Raw genomic sequence first — 26811 nt, forward strand, 5'->3', positions numbered from 1 at the left:
TAGTTTCAAAAAGTGTTGTCCCCATTAGTCACTTCGACACAGAAACATGAGATAATAGGGTCCAGGTTGGAAAATACTGAAGTTACCCTTTACTAATGTAGCTTTAAAAATGTCTGTTGTTGTAATTGTTTTTTTACTGCTAAATATTGACGCATAAAATTCGTTTTAGCATTACAGATGTTCAAACATCTACAGTAATACCATAAGAATATTTCATTACATTATATTTTATTTAATTAGCTTTTTAACACAATCTCACCATGGTGTTACCTAAGACTGTAAGCTTTTACTTTGCAACATTTTTCTCTGTTGAATATCTGTCTTATCGTTCGACTGCTAAGATATGTTCAGTTACAGAAAAAGCCTTGTTGTTTACATTGATGCGGTAAGATGCTCATGACTGGTAAATGTGTAATTAGCGCTAAGCTAGTTTGGTTAGGGATTAGACAGAGAGTGGTTATATCTCACCATATGTTTGTGGTCGGCCTGTGTTAGCAGCCGGCTCATCCTGGGAATTACTGCAGGGATCTGGGTGTGGCACTGGGATTCTGTTTCTCTGCATGAACACACACACACACGCACACGCAAACGCACACGCGCACGCGCGCGCACACACACACACACACGCACACGCACACGCGCACACACACACACTACATTCAATTCAATTCAAACTTTATTTCAGACACACAGGAGGGTCCATAGCAATTCAAGAAAACAAAAAGAAACAAAAACCATACAAGATAAGACCACAGCAGTTCATCATTCAATTCATACATTATCTTTTTCTGTCTTTTGCTCAACAAATTATCAGAACTTCCACCCTCTGCTCTCTATCTACCTGTATCCTCTCCAGATTCCCTCCTAATGTCATCCTCCCAGAGAGAGTGGAGTGATTTATAGGTGATCTACTCTACATCCTGATTGGCTGGTTTGTGTCAAAGCAGGTGGCTGTTTGACTTAGTGTCCGGCTGTGTTTGTGTCGCAGCGACTGACTGAAAAGCTAGTCTTAGGTGAAAAGAGGAGGTGGTAGGAAGGAGAGGAGGGGACGAGGGAGGAGCTTTGCACTGTGCTGATGCATGCACACACACACCCACACAAAATGTTTGTGTGTGTGTGCACATGGTGTATCGCAGGAACCAAAACAGAGCAGAGTCCCGGTCAGCAGAGGAAGAAAGTGGCCAAAGAGGGACAGAAAAGACTTTGCAGTGCCAACACTTGAGACACAGGAATCTACTTAGACGAGGCATCCATTCTCTCATCGCTTCAGCTAAACAGGAGGGAGGCAAAACTATTGAAACATTCACTATCATCATTCTTCTCAAGGAGGTCAGAAGGTGACTATGGACATCCCCTGGTCTATCCAAAATGAGATCGCTTCTCTCAAAGGTATTTCCATATTCTGATTTTAATTCTCAGAATCAAACATTTGGGTACTTGACTGTGCATAATGTGGGATCAACATGAAATTAACAGGCCGGACCGCAGAGAGTGAGAGGGACATTTTATTGTGTCTCAATAGGAAAGCAGAATGGGAGGGGGTGTCCGACGCAGGCATTGTTCGAAAAGCAGCGGAAGCTCAGAATGTCCCCCAGCTCAGACACTTTTAAACTGAATTTAGGTGGATAGCGGCTGAGGATACAACGAGCTCCTGTTAGACTCAGAGTGGCGTGTTTAATATCCGTCTATACTACCTTTGTGCTGTTGACACAGAAAAGTGTGTCACTGCATCCCAGAAGTGTAAACAGACAGATACTGGAGGATTATAGCACGCTGGCATTTGAGTGACGTACACTCGGACCTCACATTTGCCATGCAAAACCCACCATGCAAATGTAAACATCATCATCTTGCCTCACCTAAAATGAGTAGTGGAATTGTGCGTAATGAGCGGGCAGCTCTGCTATTACTCACCTGTACTGTATGTGTGAAAAAAGGAAGGAGAGATGTAGTTTTCATGTGACCCGTCAGGTTTTACCTCTCAGAGTAAGGTATGCACAGGTGTTACTCCACTTTCTGTTCTCTCACAGGGGAATGCTAAGAATTAGTTCATTACTGTGAATGGCGTTGTGCTTACACTGATGCTAATGATGAGGAAGATGAGGACCAACAAGATAAGATAGAGTTGATAATGATAATGAAGGCAACAGTGTCATACTGTAGGTGTAACCTGTATGAGCTGATAGGCGTATTATTAAGCAACATACCTCGATTACACAAGCAGGCACATGGGCAACAGGCTTAGCATTAACAGTTCCCAACCCAGCCCAAGTTCCGTGTGAAGGCATGGAAACACTTCCCAAAACCCTTAGCATCTAAGGCAGAAGAATAGCACCTCAGGAGAGCCAATTTAAACACAGCTGTTGCCTTTATGGGCAGCCGGTTGTACAATAGGAGCCGTAGTTGGCAAAAGGCAAACGACAAAAGATGCACAAAAATGTGTAGCGTTCAAAAGATGCAACAATCCATCAATAGGATTATGATTTAAGCCCCCAAATTAGTGTAATAAAAGTCAAAACAAGACTTCCAAATGAAGTCCCAAATAGATCCAAAGCAATGTGATATCATGAAGCCACTCCCCAGCTCTAAGGGCTGAAATAACGGTGGAGGACGGAGGTGGTCATATTGATTTCCTGTTGATAAATGAATGCTGACTTAACACACCAGCCATCACCCACACATGCTAAAATATGATTTTGAATATTGAATCACAGAATGAATGAATTAATTACCACTAGAAGAAGCCAGACAGTATTTATAATGAAAACATCAGAGGTTGATTGCATTAAACAAGCTCCTCAGGTCTCATCAGTCACTGTCCCTGAATAAATCTTTATGTAATTACAGTTGTGTCACCGTCTGACACGTCGGTTCTCTCTGTAGACGGTGTGTGTGAGTCTTCACACAGTCGCGCTAATAGGAAACCTTTTATTAGATCTCACCTAGGTGCAAAAGTTTGACAAGGGCCTCAGGGGACATATATAGAAAAAGCACCTCAGCAGCTGATGCTCATACATCAGAAAGCAGGCCTCTTCATGTACAGTATCATTAGATAATGCACAGAGGCGAGTGCATGATTCTGGGAAGCTGTCAGATGTACAGTGTGTGTAATTAATGTGATCTCTGCGGTAGTCTCTCTCTCTCTGTGTGTCTCGTCCTCGGATCGATTTCAGTCTCAGTTGCACTTCCTGAGGGGAGATCTGCAGCCGTATCAAATCCCTGTGGGCTTTCTCTGTTTTACCTCATGACAGATATCCACAGACAGCTACTGTGTGCATTAGGATGGGAGCTGTGGCTTCCTGCTGTCAGCCAGCCTGCACCCACTCTATGGCAGATGTAGTTTAACAGCTGGCTATAGAGGGGAGAACACAATGCAGCCTTTCTGTATTCATCTCTGCTCTGTCTGTTGTGTGTGTGGGCGTGGGGTTGATGCATTACTTGTTTCTAAATGGGTCTGATCTTGCACGCCTATGTGATGAATTGAATCCCGTAATACATGTGAATATGTAAACTCTAAAGCAGTGGTTCTCAACCTTTCTCGTGTCAAGGACCCCAAAATTGATATTAGGTCACGGACCCCAATTTGATAAGATTTTGCTTCAGGTCTTATTCACATTGGACTTCTATAGTGAATTAAATAGTGAAAATAAATGATTCCCCATTTTTCTGTGTACACCCTGGAACTCCTTCCTTCCCTCACTACATTTTACCTGGATGTGTCAGATGGACAAGCTACGTGGTTTTGAACAAACTCCTGAGATCTCTATTCTATTACTGTGGCCAGAACTGTAAAGATTTTGTAAGTGGGACTCTTTCATTGGTTCACAAATGGTGGCAGTCACTGCTCGCTGCTCTATTTATGTTTTAACAGGGATTCATAGTTCTGCGAAAGCGTAACACCCACCCTCCGATTCTTCCCCAGGTTAACGCTGTTAGCTCTCGGTTGCCGTTGTTTGCACTGTTATCACCGTTAGCTGCTAGCTGCCGGCTCAGCCGTCGCCATGCTGAGAGCCGTGGGGAGATGATCCCTCAATCATAGATATGCTCTGAATTTTGAATTTAACACCTTTATGGAAGTTGAGGAAAGCCTCAGTAACCTTCCCTTTTTCAGTAACACACGCATGTAGATGAGCCATTTCCACCGCCAAACCTACGCCGCAGGTATCCACGCCGGCACTGCCAAACCCCCCCCCATTGCTTTAAGAATAAATCCACCTTAACAAATCACTGATGCTGCTGCTGGAGGTTTGCAATGGAACACCTTCTGTTTTGCAGAGTTCAGACACCAGGCATTAAATAAGCAAATGTAAAAACTTTAAAGAAATCAGTATAATAATGATAATATGATATATAAAAAAAAGATATTAAAACTTTATTTATACAGCACATAATTCATACAAAAATACATTTATTTAAATGATCATTTTACAGATTATTTCTTTCTTTTAATAAACAGAGAACCATAATAATACTATACTCAATGGGTGACAAACAGCGACATATAGTTCAATGATGAATAATAGGCGTCATTAGCGAGCCGAAGGAAGGTCACGGTTAAAAACACAATGTATTTCCTGGCCATTAGTCCAATGAGAAGTGTGACACGGTGAAGTGAGGAACAGGGTGAGGCCCTGTCATGCGTGCACCTTCTCCACTATTGTCTGAAGCAAATCACTTTTATTATGCAGGAAATGTTCTCAGGATTGTGATGTGTTTGTGTTGCATTCCAGCATGTTTGGAAAGAAAATTGGATGTTTAGTCCGACTTCTATTTGAATATTTGTGTACCGACCTGCTAAAAACACTGCAGTGTAAGCTCATGATATTTATTCTGATATTTATTATACTATGCTTCTCCTGCCTCAAGGGATCCCCTTGCTTTATCCATTGTTAAAGATAATATCATCTTCACAGTATCTGCGTAAAGCCTGCTCTCTGAGTCCCTATGCTCAGTCACATACACTGCAAACACACACACACATATATGCACATTCAGCACACATCGTACCGTACACACACTAATCAGAGTCAGAGGGAATTCCCTGACCTGTGTGTAGGTATTCAGGGAGATCCCGTCTCCTTTCCCCTGTTTCTGTGCCAAAGAATTTCAGCCACTGACCTGCCTGACAGACTGTTTCCCCATTTCCCACTTGTCGAACACGCTGACGTACACTTTGTTTCCTTCTGTTATACTTTACTGCACCTCTGTTTCCTGACCAGAACAATCCGTGGTAAAGGTGGCATTCTGTACCGTATGTCATATCTGGTGTGTAGTAAAGGTAAACGGTAGCCCCGGCACTTAGGACTGAGAAGCAGGGAAAGTAGGCTCCCATAGTGTCATAGTGTGATGAGTAAGTGTCAAACAGTTGCACTGGGAAGTTTTCCAGCCTTCCTCTGGTTGTTTACCTCAAAGACTTGTCTCCAAATCCTGAAATTGCTCCTGATGTTGATTTCCTGCCCCCCTTTAAACCACACAATAAAAGATCTATGAAATTAAGGGAACGCAGCATAAAAGTTGTCATCAATAGTCTTTTAGGATGTGATTCCCCCATAATCACATGTGGTTGTGTCAGCATTTTACTGGTCTCTCTGAAGAGCCGCTCTGCGCTGCCGTCATGGTGCATTCATGTGAGCGATGAGCAGTGCCAGAAACAAACTTGGCGCTCACATTATCACCAGTTTGCTGATTACAGAGAACACTGTTTGCATTCAGGACAGTTTGAGGCTGGTGTTTGCTGTCAGGCATGAGGAGGCGCCCCGGCATGGGACAATGACGGATGCGTACTCATTTGACAACAGAGTGAGAGGCAGTCTCTGTGTGTGTTTACCTTGCACCATGGCATTTTATAGCGGCGTGACCGGTGTGTGTGTATGTGTGTGTGAGCGAGATGGGCAGTTTGTGTCAATGCACCTGCCTGTGTGTGAGTGTGTGTGCATGTTTGTCATGTGAGTGTCAAGAAGTATGCCCTCACATTTTCTAACCCTGCAGTGTTATTTTCCATCTAGTCATCACTGGGCCCCGGTCCTGATTCCTGCCTCATGAGACACACAAAGTAACACCTTTTGGTTGAGATAGAAGGACCAGATTTGAAAAGCAGTGAAGTGCAAAGAGGCCGAACATTTACATTTCTGATCTGCAAAGCCAGGAATTTCAATGTGAAAACAACACACCTTTTTAATTTTAGTAGATTTTTTAGTAGACATTGTTTTGATAAACAGTGTTGCTTTAAACATCTTTTTAATTCTGTTTGACTTTCCTTAATTCCCTCTGCTTAAACAGCCTGGGTTAAAACTTTTTAACAAAATAAGTATTTCTGTGCTTAACAAGACATACGTAGCTAAGGAATGGGCTGTTTAGCCTACTAATAAAATTATGATCTTCTAATAATAAAACAATGTAAAAACTCATAAACTTGGTGTTAGCTGGTTACTTAAATAAAAACACAATGATATTGCTTTTAATAGTCCCTAACAGCATCAATAGTGTGAGTGGTAACGTTGATGAACAACAATAAACTCTCTTATTGGAAGACATTTTTTTATTTATTTTTTAAAATACTTTTTCACATTTATAAATGATCAAAGGGACGGTTTGAGGTTGTTAAAGAGCTGGATTCGGACTAGGGGTGTAGTGATCCTACTTTTTCAGTCCCGATAGTGATACCTGGGTTTTGGGTATCGGCCGATATCGAGTACCGATCCGATACCAGTGTTTAATTAATGAGCTGTATGTCTCACTGTGTGGAAGTGACTGGGATCATTCTGTTATGTGTAAGGCAACATCAGGCTTGACTAAAACATTGTTTTACTAACTTTGTAAAACAAATTGTAACAAATAAATACATAGCATAGATATACATTTACTGAATTGTATTTAAATAATAAATCGTGCAGCAGCAACTTAACAGGAATTAAAATTTCCGCATGTAATGTATATATTATATAAACATAGAATTGAATTGAATAGATCGTCCACATTGTCACCAATACCCGAGCCAGCTATTTGAGTCAGTATCTGCCTGATATCCAATCCGGTATCAGTGCATCCCTAATTCGTACCACCGGCCACCAACTGAATAGGCCTGGGCTAGGACTTGAATGGCAATCCATCCAATAGCTGTGGAGACATTTAACTCAAAACTACAAATGTCAACCTCGTTGGTGGCGCTGGAGGAGAAGTCAAGTCATCACCATAGTCAGTTTTCAGTCTGGACCAAAGTGGTGGATTGAATTCAAGCCACATTTTTTTTTAATTTTCCATCAGTCTTTTTCTCTTTCACCTTTTGCCATTACTAGAATTTCAGGGACACTTGTGTTTCTCAAGTAGTTATTCAGTTAGATGTGGTAGAAAAGGCTGCGCTCTTTGAGGGAGCTCTCAACAAATCTGAGCAGCAACAATGAGTGTGCTGGAAGAACTAATCTAAATGGCCATGCTTTACTCCTGTATGGATATGATTCAGACATTACTAGTCAGCTGGTCGCCAAGCAGCTGGTGAAGCATGAATGATGCAGCCCATTCTAATTAATTAATGCATGTGTTTATTGTTCTGCCTGGATTTACACTATGCTCTATATCATTAACTGTAATTTAGCTTTATATGCATTGGCAGAACAGTGACCTCTTCCTGTTTTGTGCTGTACAGCAATTGACCAAATCTGAGCCGATAGCACGGAGCTGCAGGGTAGAGGACAGTAAATGCAATCAGCTTATGTAAATTTACATAATTGCATGAATAAATGCAGCGATAATGATGGTGCTGGGAAGTACTAGGCTAGATGGTTTTACAGCCAGTAGTCTCTAGTACTCTGTGAATGACATCATTTCCAGATACTGTTGCAGAAATCTGCAGTTTGTTTTTACTCTCTTTACTAGCAATTGTTTGTTGTAAGTGCTGCTATATTGGATCCATGTCAGAGAAACAGAGAGTACAAAGAAAGGAAGGAAAAGTTGCAAGAGGCTTTTGAAAACTCAGGAAGTTGTAGCTGCTTTAATGGAGACTGTCGATATGACTTAAAACGTGTTACTTACCCTGTCACCAATGTGCTGCTGTGCAGCCGTACTCCTTTGCAGTGGTGGAAGAAGTACTCCGTGGTAAAAGTACAAAAGTATTATCATCAAAATATACTTAAAGTACCAAATGTCAAAATACTCATTATGCAGAATGGCCCACTTCAGAGTAATTTCTATGATAATAATTATTGATCCATTAATGTTTGTATCACTTTAATGTTGCAGCTGTTAAAAGTGGAGCTAATTTGTTTTTATATACTAATAATGTGGTGTAGTTTATTCTTTAATAATACATCAAAATATATCTGTTTATCATATTTTGTATGAATAATGTGAATCTGCAAATTAACTGAAGCTTTGAAATAAATGTAGTGGAGGTTATAAAGTACAATATTCCCCTCTGAACTTCAGAGGAGTAGAAGTATAAAGTAGCATAAAATGGAAATACTCCAGTAAAGTACAAACACATTTAAATTGTACTAAAGTACAGTAGAGTAAATGCACTTAGTTCCTTTCCTCTACTGCTTATCTGTGTTGAAATGGATATGTTTGCTTTTTTAGTGTTACAGTAGCCTGGATAAACTCAAAGTAATCCAACTTGGCTGCAGTTCTAAAGAAAGACATGATGATACTCTGGCCACAAACATTTAGTCTTTGATCAGAGACAGCCAGCTGCCAGAAATGCCAAAAAAGGCAACAAACTGTTTGACAAAAGCTGCGTGTCAGAGGAATGGAATGATGAGACTCAGGTTTATTAAAGCTCGGATGAAAATAAGGCAAGAATTTAGGAGGAGAGTTTGTGATTTGACTCTGAACTTAAAGGAATGATCGGCAGCAGGCCCCATGAACTTCAAGTGTGAAGATAAGTCATTATTATTATACAGGTTGGGTGTGTGCTTTTCTCTCAATCTGCATCCATAGCCAGTGTTTGATTTTCTCACGGTTGGCTGGTAGAAGAGACTAAACAGCAGCTTATTAAACTAGCAGTTAGTTCAGACAGGAAATGACTCACTCACCAATCTCTGTTTATTTAGCCTAATTTATTTATTTATCAAAAACGATGCATGATCAACAGACAACTCAAAGTCTGATAGGCTGCATTTCTGACCACAAGCAAATGACTCATACGTTTAGACTGCACACGCTCCCCACAACTTAAGTCACTGGTTATTTAAACTAAAAATGCAAAGTTGAATGTCCTTGTGAATAATGGTTTTCTTCAGTTGATGACCATCTTCCTAAGATCAAGAACACAGAGACGAAATTTGTGAAAAGAACCAGCTAAAAACAAACTATGATGTGGATAGGTTGCACTGACTCATAGCATTCACATACCAGCACTCATCTATTTTCTTGTTACATTTTCCTTGTATTAACTGATTGGCAACTGTCCTACTGACAAGAGACAACAATGTAATTGGCCACTTTCTATGCAAATCCTAAGGATTTGTCTCCTGGCCTGCAGCACCCTGAAGGACTTCAAGAGGCTAAATATAAAGTGAAGACCATTCCTCCCTTTATGCTGCAATGTTTCAACAGGACATCAATTCATCATCAGAGTGTGATGTAGTTAAAGGTGTTCAAATAATAGTGTAAAAGTATCCAGTAGTGAATGTACTATTAATATGCAGGGCACATTTAAACTATTTTAGTGTGCTTTGGCTCTTGAGTGGAGAGCAATTGTTCCAAAGAAGAAGATTTGGCTTACATGCTAGCAAACTGTCTCATCCAACAGACTCAGAGCAACATTAGCATTCATTTGAAGTTGTGTTTCTGGCCACCTGGTGAATGTAAGTCCAATGTTCACTCTTCTTTTAGCTCTGTTTTTGGTCTCCACCACCTCCAGACGGAAATATTTGGGTCTTTAGCTGCTAAATGCTCCGTTACGATCACCAATAGTAAAGTTTTGGGACGGAAAACCAAAACAATGTGCTGAAAGATGCTATAAAGCTCTGTAGAGCTGACTGGAACTGCAGAGTCGGGAGATAAATCACTATGGGTCCGTCATGCGAAAGACCACTTTCACATGCAAGCAGACACGTGATCCATTGCTATTATTGAAATATTTATTGTAGCCGCTTTCTAACAAAAAAACTTGTACATTAAGAGCTTATATCACAAAGTGGAGTTTCTATTTACTTCTGACATCATAGATTTATCCTATTTGCACAAAATTAAACGGGTATAGTAACTTGGGAGAAACTCCATTGGTACACAGAGAGTGATCATTTGAAGTTGGGGGCTTAATACAAAAATGTTCCAACAATCAACAATGATTGAACGTCTTCAACATCTCCAACCACACCAAGATATTTACAGGTCTTCAGTGAGAATGCAACATTCATTATTAGGCATGGGAGTAAAGTCTGATTATTATCAAACTGTGTGGTCTGTTAGAAGAAAGGGCAGGACAATGGATTGTGGGACTGTTGACTTATGAAATAGTTCTTCCCCCGTATTGTTCCTGGTAGTCTACCACATGGGAATTACATTAAATTCCTCTGCTGTTTATCATGTGTCAGGGTTTCTCTAGCATGTAACAGCTGTGGTACAACAGCACCGTGTCCTGGATCTCCCCTACCAAGCCGTATACAGTACATGTACATTCTGATATATTTTTAATGTATGCAAAACTTCCACATTGTTATTCTCACATCTGTAACCTGGCACATCAGCACTACTTGTGCATGTATCTGGTTTCACGCCCTTCTCCACAGTCCCTTAAGCAATTTGTGCACAATTCAGGACATTCCTGTGACATGGTTATCCCCGCATCCCTGCTAGGAAATGCATCATGGGTAGTTTCCCCCTTCCCTCTTCTGTTGTTGAGCTATATTTGGTGATAGTGAGACCCAGGGGAAAGACCTCACTGTATAGTCAGGCAGCTCCACAGCTGTGATTTGACTTAGTGTCTCCCTCATGGCCAACATGACCAGACAGAAACTAAGAGAAGCATTGACACACATTGACTGTATTTGCTCAAGACGTGAAAACTGTGTGAGCTTGTAGCTCTGGGTCCTGAGTGGGTGATGCCACTAGAGTCACAAAAGCAAGTGGGTGGTTTGGAAACATCAGTGAGCCAAGTGCTAGTTAAGGAAGCAGTATAGTTTTATTGGTATCAGAAAGTTATTCCTTAAACCTGTAATAACTGATACGTTTGGCCACTGGGGGGCAGCACAACAAGCTGTAAACACAACACTGACATATTATTAGCATAAAGTTGCCTATTTATACATCCAGTAGAGACACAGCAACAATGGTATCCATGTGGAGTCTTGTTACTTGGGATCTGACAGCAATTTTCTTTCTCCTTTTCTGTTTCGAAAATGGTGAAATGAGCCAAAACAATGAGCTAAAAGGTGCTTAAATACTCCGTAGAGCTCAGGAGAACTACAGAGTGGGGCAATGATTCACCTTTCATATAACACGTAACCATTCGATCCATCATTAATATAAAAATAATAAGTGCAGCTTTAAATATATAATATCAACTATGCTAAATGCTGAATATTGCTGTAATATAATGGCTAATTGCATGTACATCAGTATGCATTACTGGCCAATCTTCTATGGATGAAATAAGTATCTAACTTTCTGTGCATTTCTAAAAAAAACTTTTGTTTGATGATTAAAGGAAGCAGGTTTCTGTCATGTGACATGAAAACTTGTTTCCACTTGAGACAATGGTATTACAATCAGGAAGCTTTCTATCAGCTGCAGTAAATAATGTAACAGCACAGCTGTTTGAAAATGATATTACAAAATAAATTGCACTTGTTTTCTAGATTAAAGTTGAAGTTGTCCTTGAGATAACACAGAGACCCAAACAGTGTTATAATAAATAAGAAAAGGTATCAAAGTTTATTAGCTGTCTGCATCTATACCAACATTACATATATTGCACAGGTGGGAACTAGACCTATATGGTAGAACAGTTGAATGGAATATTAGTAAAGCTTTATTTATATAGCACTTTTAAAAATTAAAACTGTTTAAAGTTGAAATGTTTTAAGCACAAAAATGTCAGACAGACAGGAGAGTCACAAGGCACAAGAACAACACAATACAATTTAATCAAGAATAATGTAGGACAAATAGCAAAAAATAGAAAAGAAAAGTTAAAAAACTGCTTAAAAAATCAAAGGGATATACATGATTGGATGGTTTAATAGGAAGAGGTATGCTAGTTTAAAAACTATACTTCAGGTTTAGGAGCGATGCACAGTCTGCCCTCATTTTAAGTAGAGCACAGAGGGCATCAGACACTGGTTAGTGGACCTGAGGGACTTTAACTTGCTGAATGGATACAACAATTAGGAAATGCACTCAGGGACTTCACCATACACTGTAGTGTTATACACTCTATGTGCTATTTTTGCTGTGCAGCTGATAGGCCTGGTAATATCCACACATACACCATACAGATACAATGAAATAATAAAAAGCAAACATCTGTATGTACTTGACTGGCTGTTAAAGGAAATGCATTAGAGATAATGGGTTTTTATTGTACGCTGTAGGAGTGCTGCACTGTTGATTTTTTTCAAGGAACAGGACTCAACTCTTAACGAATGAACTTTTGGCTTTCAGAGGAGGATTAGTGGGCTGATCAGACTCAGAGAACACTTACAGAACAAAGAAAAGCTTAACCATTTTATAGGACTAAACTTTCATGTCTAATTAACGTAGAACTACTGTTTAAGTACCTACTAAGGAACATTATCAGCTTTAATAAAGTAATTATTATGACCAAAAAGCCATGGTAGTCTCTTGTAACTGAAGCCTTGTCCTTGGGCTTCATTCACACTTGATATCTCCTGGTTGGGTTAATGTGTGTGGTGCTATGCTGCAATTTAAGAATACGTGTTAATCATTAACACTGTGCACAGAACACATTCAGTCAAACACCTGCTTGACCAGACAGCTTTAACACCACACCGCCATATACTAATATAACTACAACTGCTATTTATTGACACTACATGAAGGATATAATTCGTTGTGCATGTTGGACTTTTAGTGGCTGTAATGCATCCTCCTGCAGCAGCTTTAACATCACAAGCCTGATGAGTTTTAGTAGACCTAGTTAGATGGCCTGGTTGCATACATATTCTATATATAACTTTGACACTCTTTCACTCACTGACACACACACACACACACACACGTCCTCTCTTTACAGTATATTACACAATGCATATACAGTGTTGGCTCAAAGCCATGTCATTGACACTACAGTGTGTGTGTCACTGGTCCCGTGCATTTAAATGCTGCAGCCCAGCTGTCTGTGTAATCTGTAATGCTGTTGTCTCTCTGATCAGAAAAAGACTTCTGTCTCTACACTCTTTTTTTCTTTCTCTGCAGATAATTTGACACGCTGTCACGTTAGATGGTGAAAATGCCTTTTGTTCCCCACAAAGCTGCACGGAAACCCTCACATTTAGCCTCATAACATACCCTAATGTGACTGTAATTATTGAATTAAACATCTCATCTGTCATTCCAGCAGGAACACAGAGCGCTTGTGCCCGATTTAATTTGAGCCTCTCACTCGTGCTCTTTGTTCTTCCTTTCAACTTTACGCCCCTTGTTTGCCTTTTGTTGCTGCTCTGAAATTTTAGCTCTTTTTCAAACACTTCAGCGCTGCTCACACACACATACACACGAACAGAGGTATTATTATGGAGGGCGGCTCTGACCTGTGAAGGAGGAGGAGGAGGTGGGGTGGGGTGAGGGTGGAGGGGGTGACTCCCATTCTGTGGATCTACACAGCGGGACGTGTTAGAAAGGGAGAGCGAAGAACGATCAGAGATAGTGAGAGAAAGTCAAAGATCCGGCGTGACACATTCAGATCACAAAGAAGAGAGTTGTGTGAAGGAAAGCTGTCGGCGAGGGGGGGAAGTCGCTGCAGCAACTCTTGAAGTTCCAAAGTTCTTTGGACGTTACTGTAAATGTTCAGCATGGATCTCTTCTGCTCGAGCAAAGGTAAGTCACGCCGTTAGTGTGTACTGCTGTACAGCTGAAAGGAGAGAAAGGAGACAGGTAGTGAAGCCAACAGGTAAAGTGATACAGGTGGAGGGCAGACGGAGAGAGAGAGAGAGAGAGAGAGAGAGAGCGAGAGAGAGAGAGAGAGAGCATTTCTGGGTTGTGGGTGGGACTGCACATAGGTCAGACTATAAAGCAGCAGCAAACACATTACAGGTGTCGGGTTGGATAATGTGACGATATGCAGCACTGAAAATGTGTCAAAATGTCAAGATTTTGCCGTACCATTGAAGGGCAGTTATTCCTCAAGTCTCTCTAGTGGTATTGAACCAGGTTATGTTGCAAATCAATGCGTCAATTTTTGCATCAATGTGGTGCAGTCCCTTGATTTGGTATTTATATTTCTGAATTAAGCTGAACCAGACGTGCCCATGTGGTTATTTGATATGTACATTTATTCTTATTTGAACTTCCAGAAGACGTGCTATATCTTGATTTACATTTTATATTAATATCATGACCTAAACTGACACATATACGAATGTTATACAGAAACAGAAATAAAAATGCAATGCATATTTGCACATGTACATTGTGCATGTGATGGAGAATATATCTGGGAAGAGCGTTTCATCATTGATATTCTCTTGTTCTGTCGGATGGGGATTTATATGGTTGCAAATGTCAGAATCCAAGGAGACTATGTTGGAATTTCATAGTGTTAGAGTTGATCATCCAGCAGCTCTGACATTATGCAACAATGAACACATTATACTACAGCTGTGCATAGCCTCAGGGGATACAAACTGTATGAATGTTGTGCTGTTCTGTCTGGTGAAAGAGTGATAAATGAGCATTGTTAAAAGTTATTATTACACGGCTGTGTTGAATTATCAATTCTAATTGGTCAATCACGGCGTTCTGCGGTCTGTGAGTTCTGTATTAAAGACCGTTGCTATGTATAACAGACCGTTGCTATGGGCACAGCTCTGATGTTGGACTCTGGCGGACCGTTTTTGCGCCAAAATATTGATTTCTTAAGTAAGTAGCCACGTAATAAGCGGGAATTAGCTAGTGGGCCATTGTTGTGAAAGAATGCACCCCGACGCATCAGCAGCATCGCCCTTTCTGGGATTCTTTCACAACAATGACCGGCTCGCTGTGCATTATCCTTTATGTATAACAAGTGTTGAAACAATTAATTGATTATCATCAACAATATTCATATAATAATAGTAATTGTTTAAGCAATTCATCAATTAAAAAGTCCAAAATATTTGCTGGTTCAAACTTCTCAAATGTGAGGATTTGCCACTTTTTAATGTTTTATATCTATATATGCAGTATATATATCTATATATATTTATAAGAAATGGAATACTTCTGGGTTTTAGACTGTTGGTCGGACAAAACAAGCGATTTGACTCTTATCTAAGAACTAGTCATTTTCTCTTTTCTGGACATTTTGTAGACTAAATAATTGATCAGTTAATTAAAAAAATAATCTATCATTAATTGTTATGAAAGTAACTGTCAGTTGCAGTCCTAAATATATCTAAATTTATCAAAAAATATAATGAGTAAATGTGTATATTTAGCTTAGCAGCTACCTGGTAGTAACATGGGTAGAAAGGTCAAATCAAAGCTGATGAAAGATGTAAATAATAACATCAGAAGTGGCTAATGCAGAGTGTATTTAAAGTCCTGTAGAGTGGCCCTGGGTCACTGAGTAATACAGTAAGAGAAGCATAAACAATTGTACAGTGCAACAGCAGTAATCTTGCCTCCACGTGTCTTCTGTAATGAAGAAGACCCCATGAGGCTGAAACCACTTGACATTTTGAACCGACATACCTTTGCTCTTTAGAGCCTGAAGAACATTTTCTTCTCTGTCTTATGTGTTTGTCACTGGATCCCTGTGTCATCCATACTTTGTAGCCTATTTGCTTTTCTTGTCTGTGCTTGCAGGGAAACACAAGACAACGTGCTTTAAAGCTGGTAATGATTGTGTGTACTGTATCATAGTGGACCAAGTGTTTAATGTCTTCATACCGATCCTCAAAACATGTTATTTTCCTCAAATTGTCGGGGCTTTGTTTGTTTAATTCTTCACAAAAGAGGTGACATTTTACAGGAACCAAACCTTAAAGGAATAGTTCACCCAAAAACAATATAAATTGTATTTAGCACTCACCTCCCTTTAGGCTCCTTATGGTCTCAGAAATACTTTTCTATTGAATGACATTAAGGAGAGCGGAGCACCTGAAAAATGAAAGCATATCAGTGCAAACAGACTTCGACGGAGGCCGAACAAAAGACAACAAAAAAGGTTATAGAACGACTGAACAACTTCCAGTACAGCATTATCCATGTGTATTGTAACCATTGAAAAATGTCTTGTAACCATGGAAAGCCAAACACAACTAATTTTGCAAACAAACAACACCATAACAAAGTATTTCCAGTGAAAGAATTTGAACAAATTCCCTTTGTATATCCTTTTTCGCTGTCTGTCGTTCGTCATCCAGTGAAGTCTGTTTGCACTGATGTGCTTTCATACTGTATTTGGGGCGCTCCGCTCTCCTCAACGCCATTCTAGAAAAACTTTTTCTCAGACCATAGAAAGCCTGGAGGTGAGTACCATATGCATTTCATATTGTTTTTGAGTGAACTATTCCTTTATTGAACAAATCTCACACTAATAACGTACTGTATGTTTGCTTACAAATATTTTATTATTCTGCCACAGATTGAAATCTGAGATTGTAGCTAAACCCAGTGTTTTGCCATGTAATAAAAGCTTTCACATGTATAGTTCTAAACAGCAGTTGTCCACAAAGGCCCCTTTTTAAAGGGATAGTTTGGGTGTTTTGAAGTGGGGTTGTACGTATTCATAGTCCGTGTATTACCTACAGTAGATGACAGTCGACACGCCCCCAGGAGAAACGGAAGTACCGACACAGGAGCAAAGCAATGCAATGCTGTGGACGGGGACGGCAGAAAAACGTAGTTTAGCCACCTAAAAGAAAGGCTCACATAAAAAAATCAATATCCCTTTAAGTTTACGCTATATTTAGAATATTTTCCGACTGAGAACTGAACTGAAAGTGAACCGTATCTATATTGTTTTTGTCAACGAAGTCTGCTGGTTTTGAAGAGAGCAAAGATAAGTTTCACTTTCAGTTCAGTTCAGTTGACCATCATCAACTGTAGGTAATACACTAACTATTGATAAGTAGCTCATACAACCCCACTTCAAAACACCCAGACTATCCCTTTAAGGTGTCTGAACACACTTTTTCATGCATTAAATTATTGTGTTCATTCACAGAATTTCTAAAAGAGTTATCTGTTGAAGTGTTGCACGCCTTACAGCTTTGATAAAAAATAATCAAACACAATATGATTGTACAGTTTTATGCATTATCCAAAGATTAAGCAATACGGTGTAACAGTAAATCAAAAATCATGAAGAAAGTGATGTCATAGTACTTTACTCACTGTTTGACTGATGCGTGGTCGTCTGTAAGTGCAGTGCTAAAACAGCTCAGACAACCATTCGTAATTAACGCTCTACTACTGACAGAGAGGGCTCTGCATTAACCTCTGATCTCATAATGCTGCATCACAGATGGATTAAACCTTTCGAGGTGTAACTCAGTAGTGAGTGGATGCTGACTGTGGATGTAATCCTGAAGAGATTTACTGTCTTGTCTTCACTAGCGGCTGCCTAATTTGCCAGTTTATTCCCGTTTCAGCAGCCTGAGCAGTACGGTATATTACCCCCTGTGTGTGCTCTGCTGAGTGGGATGTTGTCGTGCTGCTGACTCTCAGTCTGGAGCCCACAGGGAAGGGATTTCTCTCTCACTCAAAAGGCCTTTTGCTGTCACACTCTCTGGGATTACCGAGGAAGAATTTCCCACTGAGCTTCCATCAGGCCGCAGCACGATTCAAAGACCTCCCACAGAGGGAGAAGAAGTAGAACACTGTGTGTTACTGTCTGAGAGCTTGGCCGGTGGACGTCCGTCTGCCTGGCAGGGACCAGTGTTCCCGACACTGCAGCAGAACGGAGAGGAAAAGCCAAGGGCAGGTTTCTGAGACTGTATTCATGGTGGGATGTGTGTTAGGTTGTCGTTGGACAGGGGTAGATTGCAGTCTCCACCCCCTAGTGGGAAACCAAAGAGTCTGTTGCACCAAAACAGGAGCTATGGACCCTGCATTTCTTTTACAACATGGGACAAAATGATCTTAATGTGGCACTCCCACTATTTTACACATATAAAGAACATTGTTTTTGTCATAGTTAGTCCTATTCAGTCTGTGGAAAACAATGTATAATTGTCTTCTGAGGAGCTTTCTTAAGTCTGAGAAAACTAACCACATGATGTCATCAGGGTTGCTTTTCCTGATGATGTCATCGGGGTTATATTGAGTTAGGCTTGAAACTTTAAACAAATATGTATCAGAAAACCTGAGATTACATTGAGTTTGAAGAGGGGAATTAAAAGTCAATGGAAGATCTATTAACTGACTCGGCTGCGTTGCATTATGGGAATTGTAGGATCCAGTGTTTTTTTAAGCTTGACTCTAGGGACTAAAGGTCAGGATATCTTGGCCTCTGCTTCTTTAATTTTAAATTTTGTTTGAAATTGTTCTTGTCTCTTGGAAGTCCTCCAACTTTATGGATGTCGAGTATTATTTAGCTGGAGTAACCCTTTAACACAAGGTCCACTTACTAGATTTTTTCCATAGCATTTAAAGGAATACTTCACCCTTAAAATGACCATTTGTATATCAATTATGCAGCGCATGTTACCTTGAATTCTTGGAGAAAACTTTGTTTTTCTCGCATGCCTCCTCGGTGAATAGGGAATCAAAAAACAGAGTAAATGCTTGATGAACTGAAGTAAATGGGGTCCAGGTTTAAATCTGTTTACAAACTCTCACACAACTCATGCAGTATAAAAGTCTTGTGTATCCGGTCGTATGCTCACTACTTCCCAAACGGACTCGCAGCGCGCCTGCGCCAGCATGAGACGGCAGTGGCGGAAGTGTTTTAAATAGTACGATTTTGTGCAAAAATACATGTGTTTGGGAAGTAGTGAGCATGCTACTGGATAAAGGAGACTTGGATTATAGTGCACGAGTTGTGTGAGAGTTTTTAAACAGATTCTTTATATAGTTTTGCTGTTGTTAAACCTGGACCTCATTTACTTCCAATGAATTTCTCTATGTACTGCTCTACTGCTCTGTTGTCCTTGATACACATATTTTGAATATGCCACTATCCGGCAGCAGACTGTCCATCCAGGAAATGTGAGCATGGGATGTTTCCAGAGGAGAGTCTGACTGCTCTTTCAGGATGCTTCCTCTCACATCCTGTTGTTCTGTATTTAAAAATTTAGCTGACGAGTTCACAAACTTCAACATGACATGGGATTCTGGCAGCAGCTGTTATCACATGTCTGTTATCATTAGAGCGACACAATTGGCAGGCAAGCTTTCAAATAGACGTTGTTGTAACTCCTGTAGATGTCTCCATACTTAGTAGGACATTTGGAGATGATAAAGAGCCACTGTTAGTGTCCAGATATTAAGTTTTTAATTTGTTTCTCTTCACTTTGAAAGGGACTAAATGATTAGTCAGTTGATCGACAGAAACTTAATTTGCAGCAAAAGACATCACAATATTTGACTAATTAATTGATAATGAAAATAATTGTCAGTTGCAGCCCTATAGGCTTCATCATCGGCTGTGATTTCAACTGAAAATTATTTAGTATTTTTACAGAAAAATCATTCTAGTGTAGTTTTAAATATCTCTTTTCATACCCTATCCTTATTTACTTATCTTTTGTTGTTGTTATTTTTTTCTCCTATTGGTCATAATGTGTGTCTGGAATAAGCAGGAAGGAGGAGAAGAAGACATAACCATTTAAAATGATCCGCAGAATGTGAAGTATTTGTGAATGTGGGATAAATAGTGTAAATCCATAAAACCCGTCCACTAAAATGTTATTATCCTCACCATAACTTAATGATTCATGTAGAATATTTACCATAAATATTCACCATAAACACTTGTGACAGTCAGCTGCTGAGAACCATACCAAAAGTTCGACAGCTCCTGTTTTTAGATCATCGATGTCATGAGGTGATGATTTAACACAGTGTTGGTTACCCAGAAGAAACACTAGCAGGGCTGATGGTCGGTAGCCGGTATTCATATGTGACTCACATGCACAGGAAGCTGTGTTGGTGCTTCTGTGGGGGGTATGTCTCTTACACAGTAGCAGCTAGCGGGGCGATGTGGGTGGTAAGTGTTGGGGGCAGAGTGGAATGACCCCTGGGTGAAGGACAGCTGTAAAATCGGATCCCTTCATCTGAAATACTCTCCTCACTGAGGAGGTTTGGAACATTTTTAAGATCTAACAGTCTATTTTTCTGGAGCTTGAACACCACATCTTGTTTACTGTGTTGCACTTCTAGTCATTATCTTATTGAGCATTGGAGAAAATGTGTATCTTGTCGATGTTATGAGAATGAAAAACAGCAACTTCCAGTGGTGCAGGAAGTATTCAGATCCTTAAGTAAAAGTTCTAATACCACACTGTGAAAATACGCCACTACAAGTGAAATCTACTAAAAGTATCAAAAGTAAAAGTACTCATTGTGCAGTAAAATGTTCCCTGTCAGTGTTTTACTATTATATATGATGTTTCTGGATTAATATTACTGCTGCATTAGTGTGTATGATGCATTTTGCTGTAGATGTTTTAACTCCTTTATATCCTGTTAGGTAGTTTAATCTACAGCAATGCATCATGTTCTATAAGATCATCATGTCTTTTTTAGTGTCTCCGTCCTGTGAGAACCACGCATCTCTAAAAAAAGTCAACTTTTCATGGTGTCAGAAAAACAGCCTGTTTTCAGCTTTGTGATGATGCATTTTCCAGCTGATCCAAGAGGGTCTTTAAATATTATTATTACTTAAAGAAGTAGGAGAATTTTCTCAACACATAAAGGAACAGTTCATCCTTCAGTTTATCACAAACATTCAAATTCAACACATGTGGAGATAAAAAAAGTTTTCACTGGACAGGAAGGGGATGAAAAATTGTAATCCCTAAAGTAACTAAAGCTGTCAGATAAATAAAGTAGAGTAAAAAGTACAATATTAGCCTCTGTGATGTACTGGAGTAGAAGTAGAAAGAAGCATAAAATGGAAATACTTGAGTAAAAAACAAGTACCTCTAATTTGTACTTAAGTACAGTACTTGAGTAAATGTACTTAGTTACATTCCACCACAGGGACTTTCAACGTTATTCATTAAGACACTATAAACCAGATCAGGTTGTGGATATTCAGGACCAATACTCCCTTTATATATGTAGCGAGCCTGTGCTTGATGAATTATGACACTAATCAAATAATTATGATGTCGTAGAAGTTATCTTCGTCTCAGTTTGTCCACATTAATTATTGTATATACTAAATGAATATGGGAGATTTGGTGCCAAGGCATTTGAAATAGTTTAGAGTATGGTGGTGACCCAGTAGTAATAATTAGCTATCATGCTTTGCAGCACCAAACTTGCTTTTGTTCTCTTCGTCCAGTAGGTGGTGATATTAGCCAGTTAACTTGAGTTTACCTCCTGGAAGCGTTGCTCATATCCAGGGATTTATCTCGCTTAATCCTCCGTTCAGCAGGATTTACAAGATCAAGATCTCTCCTCTCTCTTTTGGTGCAAAAAAATCACTTCAGCAGACTTAAACTCACGCAAAGGTTCAAGCATGATAATGAAGTTGTAACTCAGCTCTTTGTCGGACAGCTAGTAAAAACCAGAGTGTTCCAGCATGTGGAGAAAAAATGCACCCATCTGACTGAATTTGCAAGTATCTCTGCTAATGCATCACATGTGGAAGACCAGTTTCTCTGTTATTTAACTCTGCTGATTACAGCTGAACTGATGTGTCTATAAGAAATGGAGTAAAGCGTATATGTTAACTTAACCCATCTTTATATTTTGCCCACTGTTATGAGTGTTATATAACGTTGCATACGTCTATTTGTATTTACCACAGGTCTGATTATACTAATAATACCTTGTCTCTCTGTCTGTTTTTCAGGTGAGTGCCTCTTCTTCTGTGGTTTCCTTGTTGTCGGAGGATGGTCATCCTCCAGCATCTGAACTAATAAGTACTGCATGAATTCAAGCCTTTATGAGACAGATGGTTGTTGGATGTTTGAGCTTGAAACCAATGACATAGTTTTATTACTAGTCCAGTGTTAGACATTCTGTATTATGCTCTTAAAACACTTACTCACTTCAACACATGTTTTTCGCTGTCTGGAAAGAGTTCTCAGGAATCAGAAGGGCTGGGTCAAGACCTGTCCTCACAGGCCATCATTTTCCTCAGAAGTACATCTGGAACTCTTTTACTCCCAGACTGATAAACCAGTGGAGGGGCCGTAACACCTGGGTGTAGCCTGGCCCCCCATAATAGAGCAGGTCACCTCATTGTTTGGCTTTAAGTTGTTAGATCAACAGGATGGATGACTAGTAGCCGACCCATTAAGTGAAAGAATGAAAGCATGTTTTTCTTACAGTGTTTAAGGAGTCACTGAGACTCTGTTGGGGGTCTGCTAATGTGGATATCTGCTGTGCAGTGAATGCAACAGTTGATGAAATGGATGTGTGGGTGTGATTGAAGGGTGCGGTGGGGACAAACAATGCTAGCTCAGTTCCTCTGAACTTTACTCATAAAGCAAAAAATTACGAGAACGTGTGTGCAGTCGGCCAGTGTCAATACAGTGGCAAACTTGTGTTTCTACTAGGGCTGTCGATCGATTCAAATATTTAATCGCAAATTAATCATAAATTTTTTTTCCTATCAACATGGGAGTGGGCAAATATATGTATATATTTATTATTGGAAATCAATTAACAACACAAAACAATGACAGATATTGTCCAGAAACCCTCACAGGTACTGCATTAAGCATAAAACAATAGGCTCAGATCATAACATGGCAAACTGCAGCCCAACAGGCAACAACAGCTGTCAGTGTGTCAGTGTGCTGACTTGACTATGACTTGCCCCAAACTGCATGTGATTATCATAAAGTGGGCATGTCTGTAAAGGGGAGACTCCTGGGTACCCATAGAACCCATTTTCATTCACATATCTGGAGGTCAGAGGTCAAGGGACCCCTTTGAAAATGGCCAAACCAGTTTTTCCTTGCTAAAATTTAGCGTAAGTTTGGACCGTTATTTAGCCTTCTTCATGACAAGCTAGTATGACATGGTTGGTACCAATGGATACTTTCGTTTTTTAGTTTCATATGATGCCAGTATCTTCACTCTAGCTTTAAAACTGAGCCCACTACGCTAATTTGCGTTAATGCGTTAAAGAAATTAGTGACGTTAAAACGAATTTGCGTTTAACTTTGACAGCCCGAGTTTTTTCTACACATCAGGACTTCTTGCTGGAGGTTTGATAGTACAGATATCTCTCTGCTCCAGCTTCAGTGAACACTGGTTCACATTTCTTCACCTGAGGGTGAGTAATCGCTCCTGTCGAGGCCTTGTCACACCTCACATGGGTGCTCTTTAGAAAAGCAAGGTTGTTAAAGGTGATCCGACTGGTTTGCTTTTGCCCTTCAAAGGACATGCCACTGTTAAATTCATTTGATACTCTCATATCAAATCTCCCTGTTGCGCAGGGGAGCAGCGTCCACTGGCAAGCTTCGTTTTTTTTACTATTCGTACCATTTCCTGCTGTGCAATTGTGTATGCAAGCAACACAACTGGCCCCACACCTTTTATCAGTACGTTCACTCATGGATTCATTACAGTTGAGTCTTTAAAAGCTCGAGACTGCACCATGAGAGGAGGTTGGAAAAACATGAAGCAATTCTCTGAGTATGTCAGGAGAGTAACCTGATAGGCTTTTGGCTGGAGTCGCTGTGCTGTTTTGTCCCCACATGGGCCACACGCCCTCAAGGACAAACTGTTAATGTACTCTCTCCACGACTGTTACTTCTGTGGGCTTTCATACAGCGGTTCTTTGAGGCCTTTATTTGTGCCAGCAGTGGTAAATGACTCCACTGTATTGTTCAGTGTTGGAGCCGCTCCCGCTCACTGGTTTTTATTACAGTTTGGAAAGGGAAGCGGCCCATTGTTTGGACTGTTATTCTCTCTTTACGGCAGGAGTTTTAGTTGTAGGTGTCACGGTGGAAAAACAGGATGTGAAGCCAGTCCAGTTTTGCTGATAAGAACAAGCAGAGAGGAAAGTAAAATGACATCTCCTGCAGCAGCGAGGACACTTGACTTGAGGGTGTGGTTGTGACCCGGCACATGAACAGCTTATATTAAGATTAGCTGAATATTAAACATTCATAACAAGCTGAGTCAAAGGGAAACTCAATCATGTGGCTTAGTGTGGGCGTTTAGTAGTGCTTCCAGTGTATTGTACTTTTGACGTGCACCTTAACAGACCTGGTATTTTATTAATCCAGCTGCTCTGGGTGTGGTGCATAATCTCCCAGCGTGCCTTGGACTCGTTCCAGTCTCACAGACAATGCTGTGTGAAAAAAAAAAAAAAACCCTATGGGCATAATTAAAACTTGGAATAATTAAAAGTAACCATTCTAATATCTCACTACTCCACCCTTTGTACCTGTACATGATAATAAACTATGTATTGTTGTCATTGTGAGGGTGAGTTGAGCACAGACTCAGTACCATATGAGTTGTTTTGTTGCATCGGTGCCAGGCTGTGCATATTTTCGTCACATCGTTGCATGAAAGGACACGTCGGGTCACATTTTGTAGTGTTTTTTTATACTCCAGTAATTATACTGTGCCGCAGACAACCAGAGAGCATTCCTGAAGTGCATGGAGTACACAACTCTTAGAGAAAAAAACCATGTACAGGGAATGTGTTCATGACTTATCAAATGTTATATCTGCAGATATCTGTGTTTGGATCTGGTTGACTTCATGTACCTGTCTGTTAGGCTGCTGCTGGGGCGGCTCCCCGTCCTCGCCTCTCAGCGCATGGAATGACAGGATTTGAGGAAGTAAAGTCTCGACTCAACAAGGGCACTTTATGGCAGCGTCTTGGTACTTTTCTTGTAAATGGAAATATTTTTCAGAACTTCAGACAAAAGAGCAGCATCATGGATATAAAATGCCATGTCTGTTGTGATTCCTTCCCACATTACGGCGTTACAAGAGCCCTCTTGTGGGCGGGTCAGCTCAGTGAAAAGCCAGTTAATGAAAGTTACAGAGATTATAATGATGGTGAGTCACCGCTGTCTGAAACTAGACTCTAAAGCTGCATGAGGGAGAATAGTTCTTTTCTCTGTCCAGCCACAAACACATGAAGTTTACTGCAAGTCTTTCTTTTGTGAAAGGAGCAGTCGTTTTTTTCTCTCTGCTCTGAGGAAAGAAAGAATGCAACTGATTCATTCTCTCCAGATGGAGGGGTTTATGGGAGTGAGGGTAATAAATCACCTGTCTGTGTGCGTGTGTGTGTGAGGAGTCACCTGTATTGTGTTTGTCTGTACACTATTAGAGGCCGATCGTCAGGATGCCTATCTAAAAATAAAAGCTCGGCCTCTTCAGGTTACAATGCAAATCCGCACATTGTGGCAGCCAGTCAGGAAAGCCTGAGTCCGGATCCTGTGTCAAGTTTTGTTGTTTGATAGCTGGTTGCCCGTGGCAGCAGCAGCAGCAGCACAGTAAGCCCACGTTCCACGAGACCTCGACCATGGACGGACACATGCTATTTGCCTAACCTGTGGGCGGCGTTGCCACAGCAACCAAAGCCCGGCATGGCTGGCCACACCCATGTGTGGTTTGCAGACGCTGACTCATCGTGCAAATATTCAAATCTCCTTTCTTCTTTTATTCCTAAAATGTGACTTTGTTACATTGTTTGGGACATGTTTTCATATTCGCTCAGATACTTCCTCTTTTGTGCTTTTTTTTTCTCGTACAAATACAAGTTTAGAGGAGGAATGAATGAGCCTGCCCACTCATGGCATAAGTGTGTGTCTCTGTGTGGCACAAACAGGCTGGTCCCTGCTGGCACTGCCAGACCTGTCGCTCCCAACGGCCATTTTATACCTTCCTCACCAGCCAGACTGGTGCTCCATTTTGTGACGGGTCAACCTCCATTTAAGCATGATTTCAAATCACTGGTATTTAAAGGATAGGTTCATTTTCATACAGTACTCACATGTCTGTGTGTACTTTGAAGGAGTTTTTTTGGTAATTTTTTGGTCATTAAAGAATTTTAGTTTTGTGCAAAGATGACATTTTGAAGGAGCTGTGTGCAGCATTTAGGGGGATCTATTGGCAGAAATTGGAATATAATATTAAAAAGTATGTTTCCTTAAGTGTATAATCACCTGAAAATAAGAATCATATTTTCGTTACCTTAGAATGAGCTGTTTATGTCTACATAGGGAGCGAGTCCTCTTCACAGAGTCGGCCATGTTTCTACAGTAGCCAAGAACGGACAAACCAAACACCGGCTCTAGAGAGAGCCATTCACATTCTAGCTGCTGTAGTTCTCCTACACGGATATGAGTCCGAGTTAGCCAAATAAAGTTGCTATTAGGCTGATTAAACAAATATCAATAGCGATTAGGATTTTGGCCTCCCACAATTGTGAGCATGATCGTCTGTGATATGAATGTGTGCTCCGCTCATAGAAACCTCCACTGCATACCAAAGCAAGTGCTTCCTAAACTAACAGCCGGCCCCCAGGGGGCGATCGAGATATTTTAGCTTCACTTTTGG

At 40.3% G+C, this 26811-nt stretch overlaps 1 protein-coding gene and 1 long non-coding RNA gene across 5 annotated transcripts in view; one reads left to right on the forward strand and one right to left on the reverse strand.

Moving 5' to 3' along the window:
• Positions 1–26811, forward strand: part of LOC141779856 (plectin-like) — a 182201-nt gene that overhangs the window by 41349 nt on the left and 114041 nt on the right. The window lies entirely within an intron of this gene.
• On the reverse strand, positions 13542–17844 carry LOC141779733 (uncharacterized). 4 transcript variants are annotated; one of them, XR_012596411.1, is made up of 4 exons: positions 17497–17844; positions 16190–16257; positions 15850–15951; positions 13542–14029 (listed from the first exon to the last, which is right to left on the reverse strand). It is a non-coding gene; the product is annotated as an uncharacterized LOC141779733 (long non-coding RNA). The 4 variants fall into 4 exon arrangements; XR_012596409.1 differs by having other exon boundaries at positions 15850–15956; positions 17497–17843; XR_012596410.1 differs by lacking the exon at positions 17497–17844 and having other exon boundaries at positions 16190–16583.

This window comes from Sebastes fasciatus, chromosome 12 (assembly GCF_043250625.1).
Source record: "Sebastes fasciatus isolate fSebFas1 chromosome 12, fSebFas1.pri, whole genome shotgun sequence".
NCBI classification, from domain to species: domain Eukaryota; kingdom Metazoa; phylum Chordata; class Actinopteri; order Perciformes; family Sebastidae; genus Sebastes; species Sebastes fasciatus.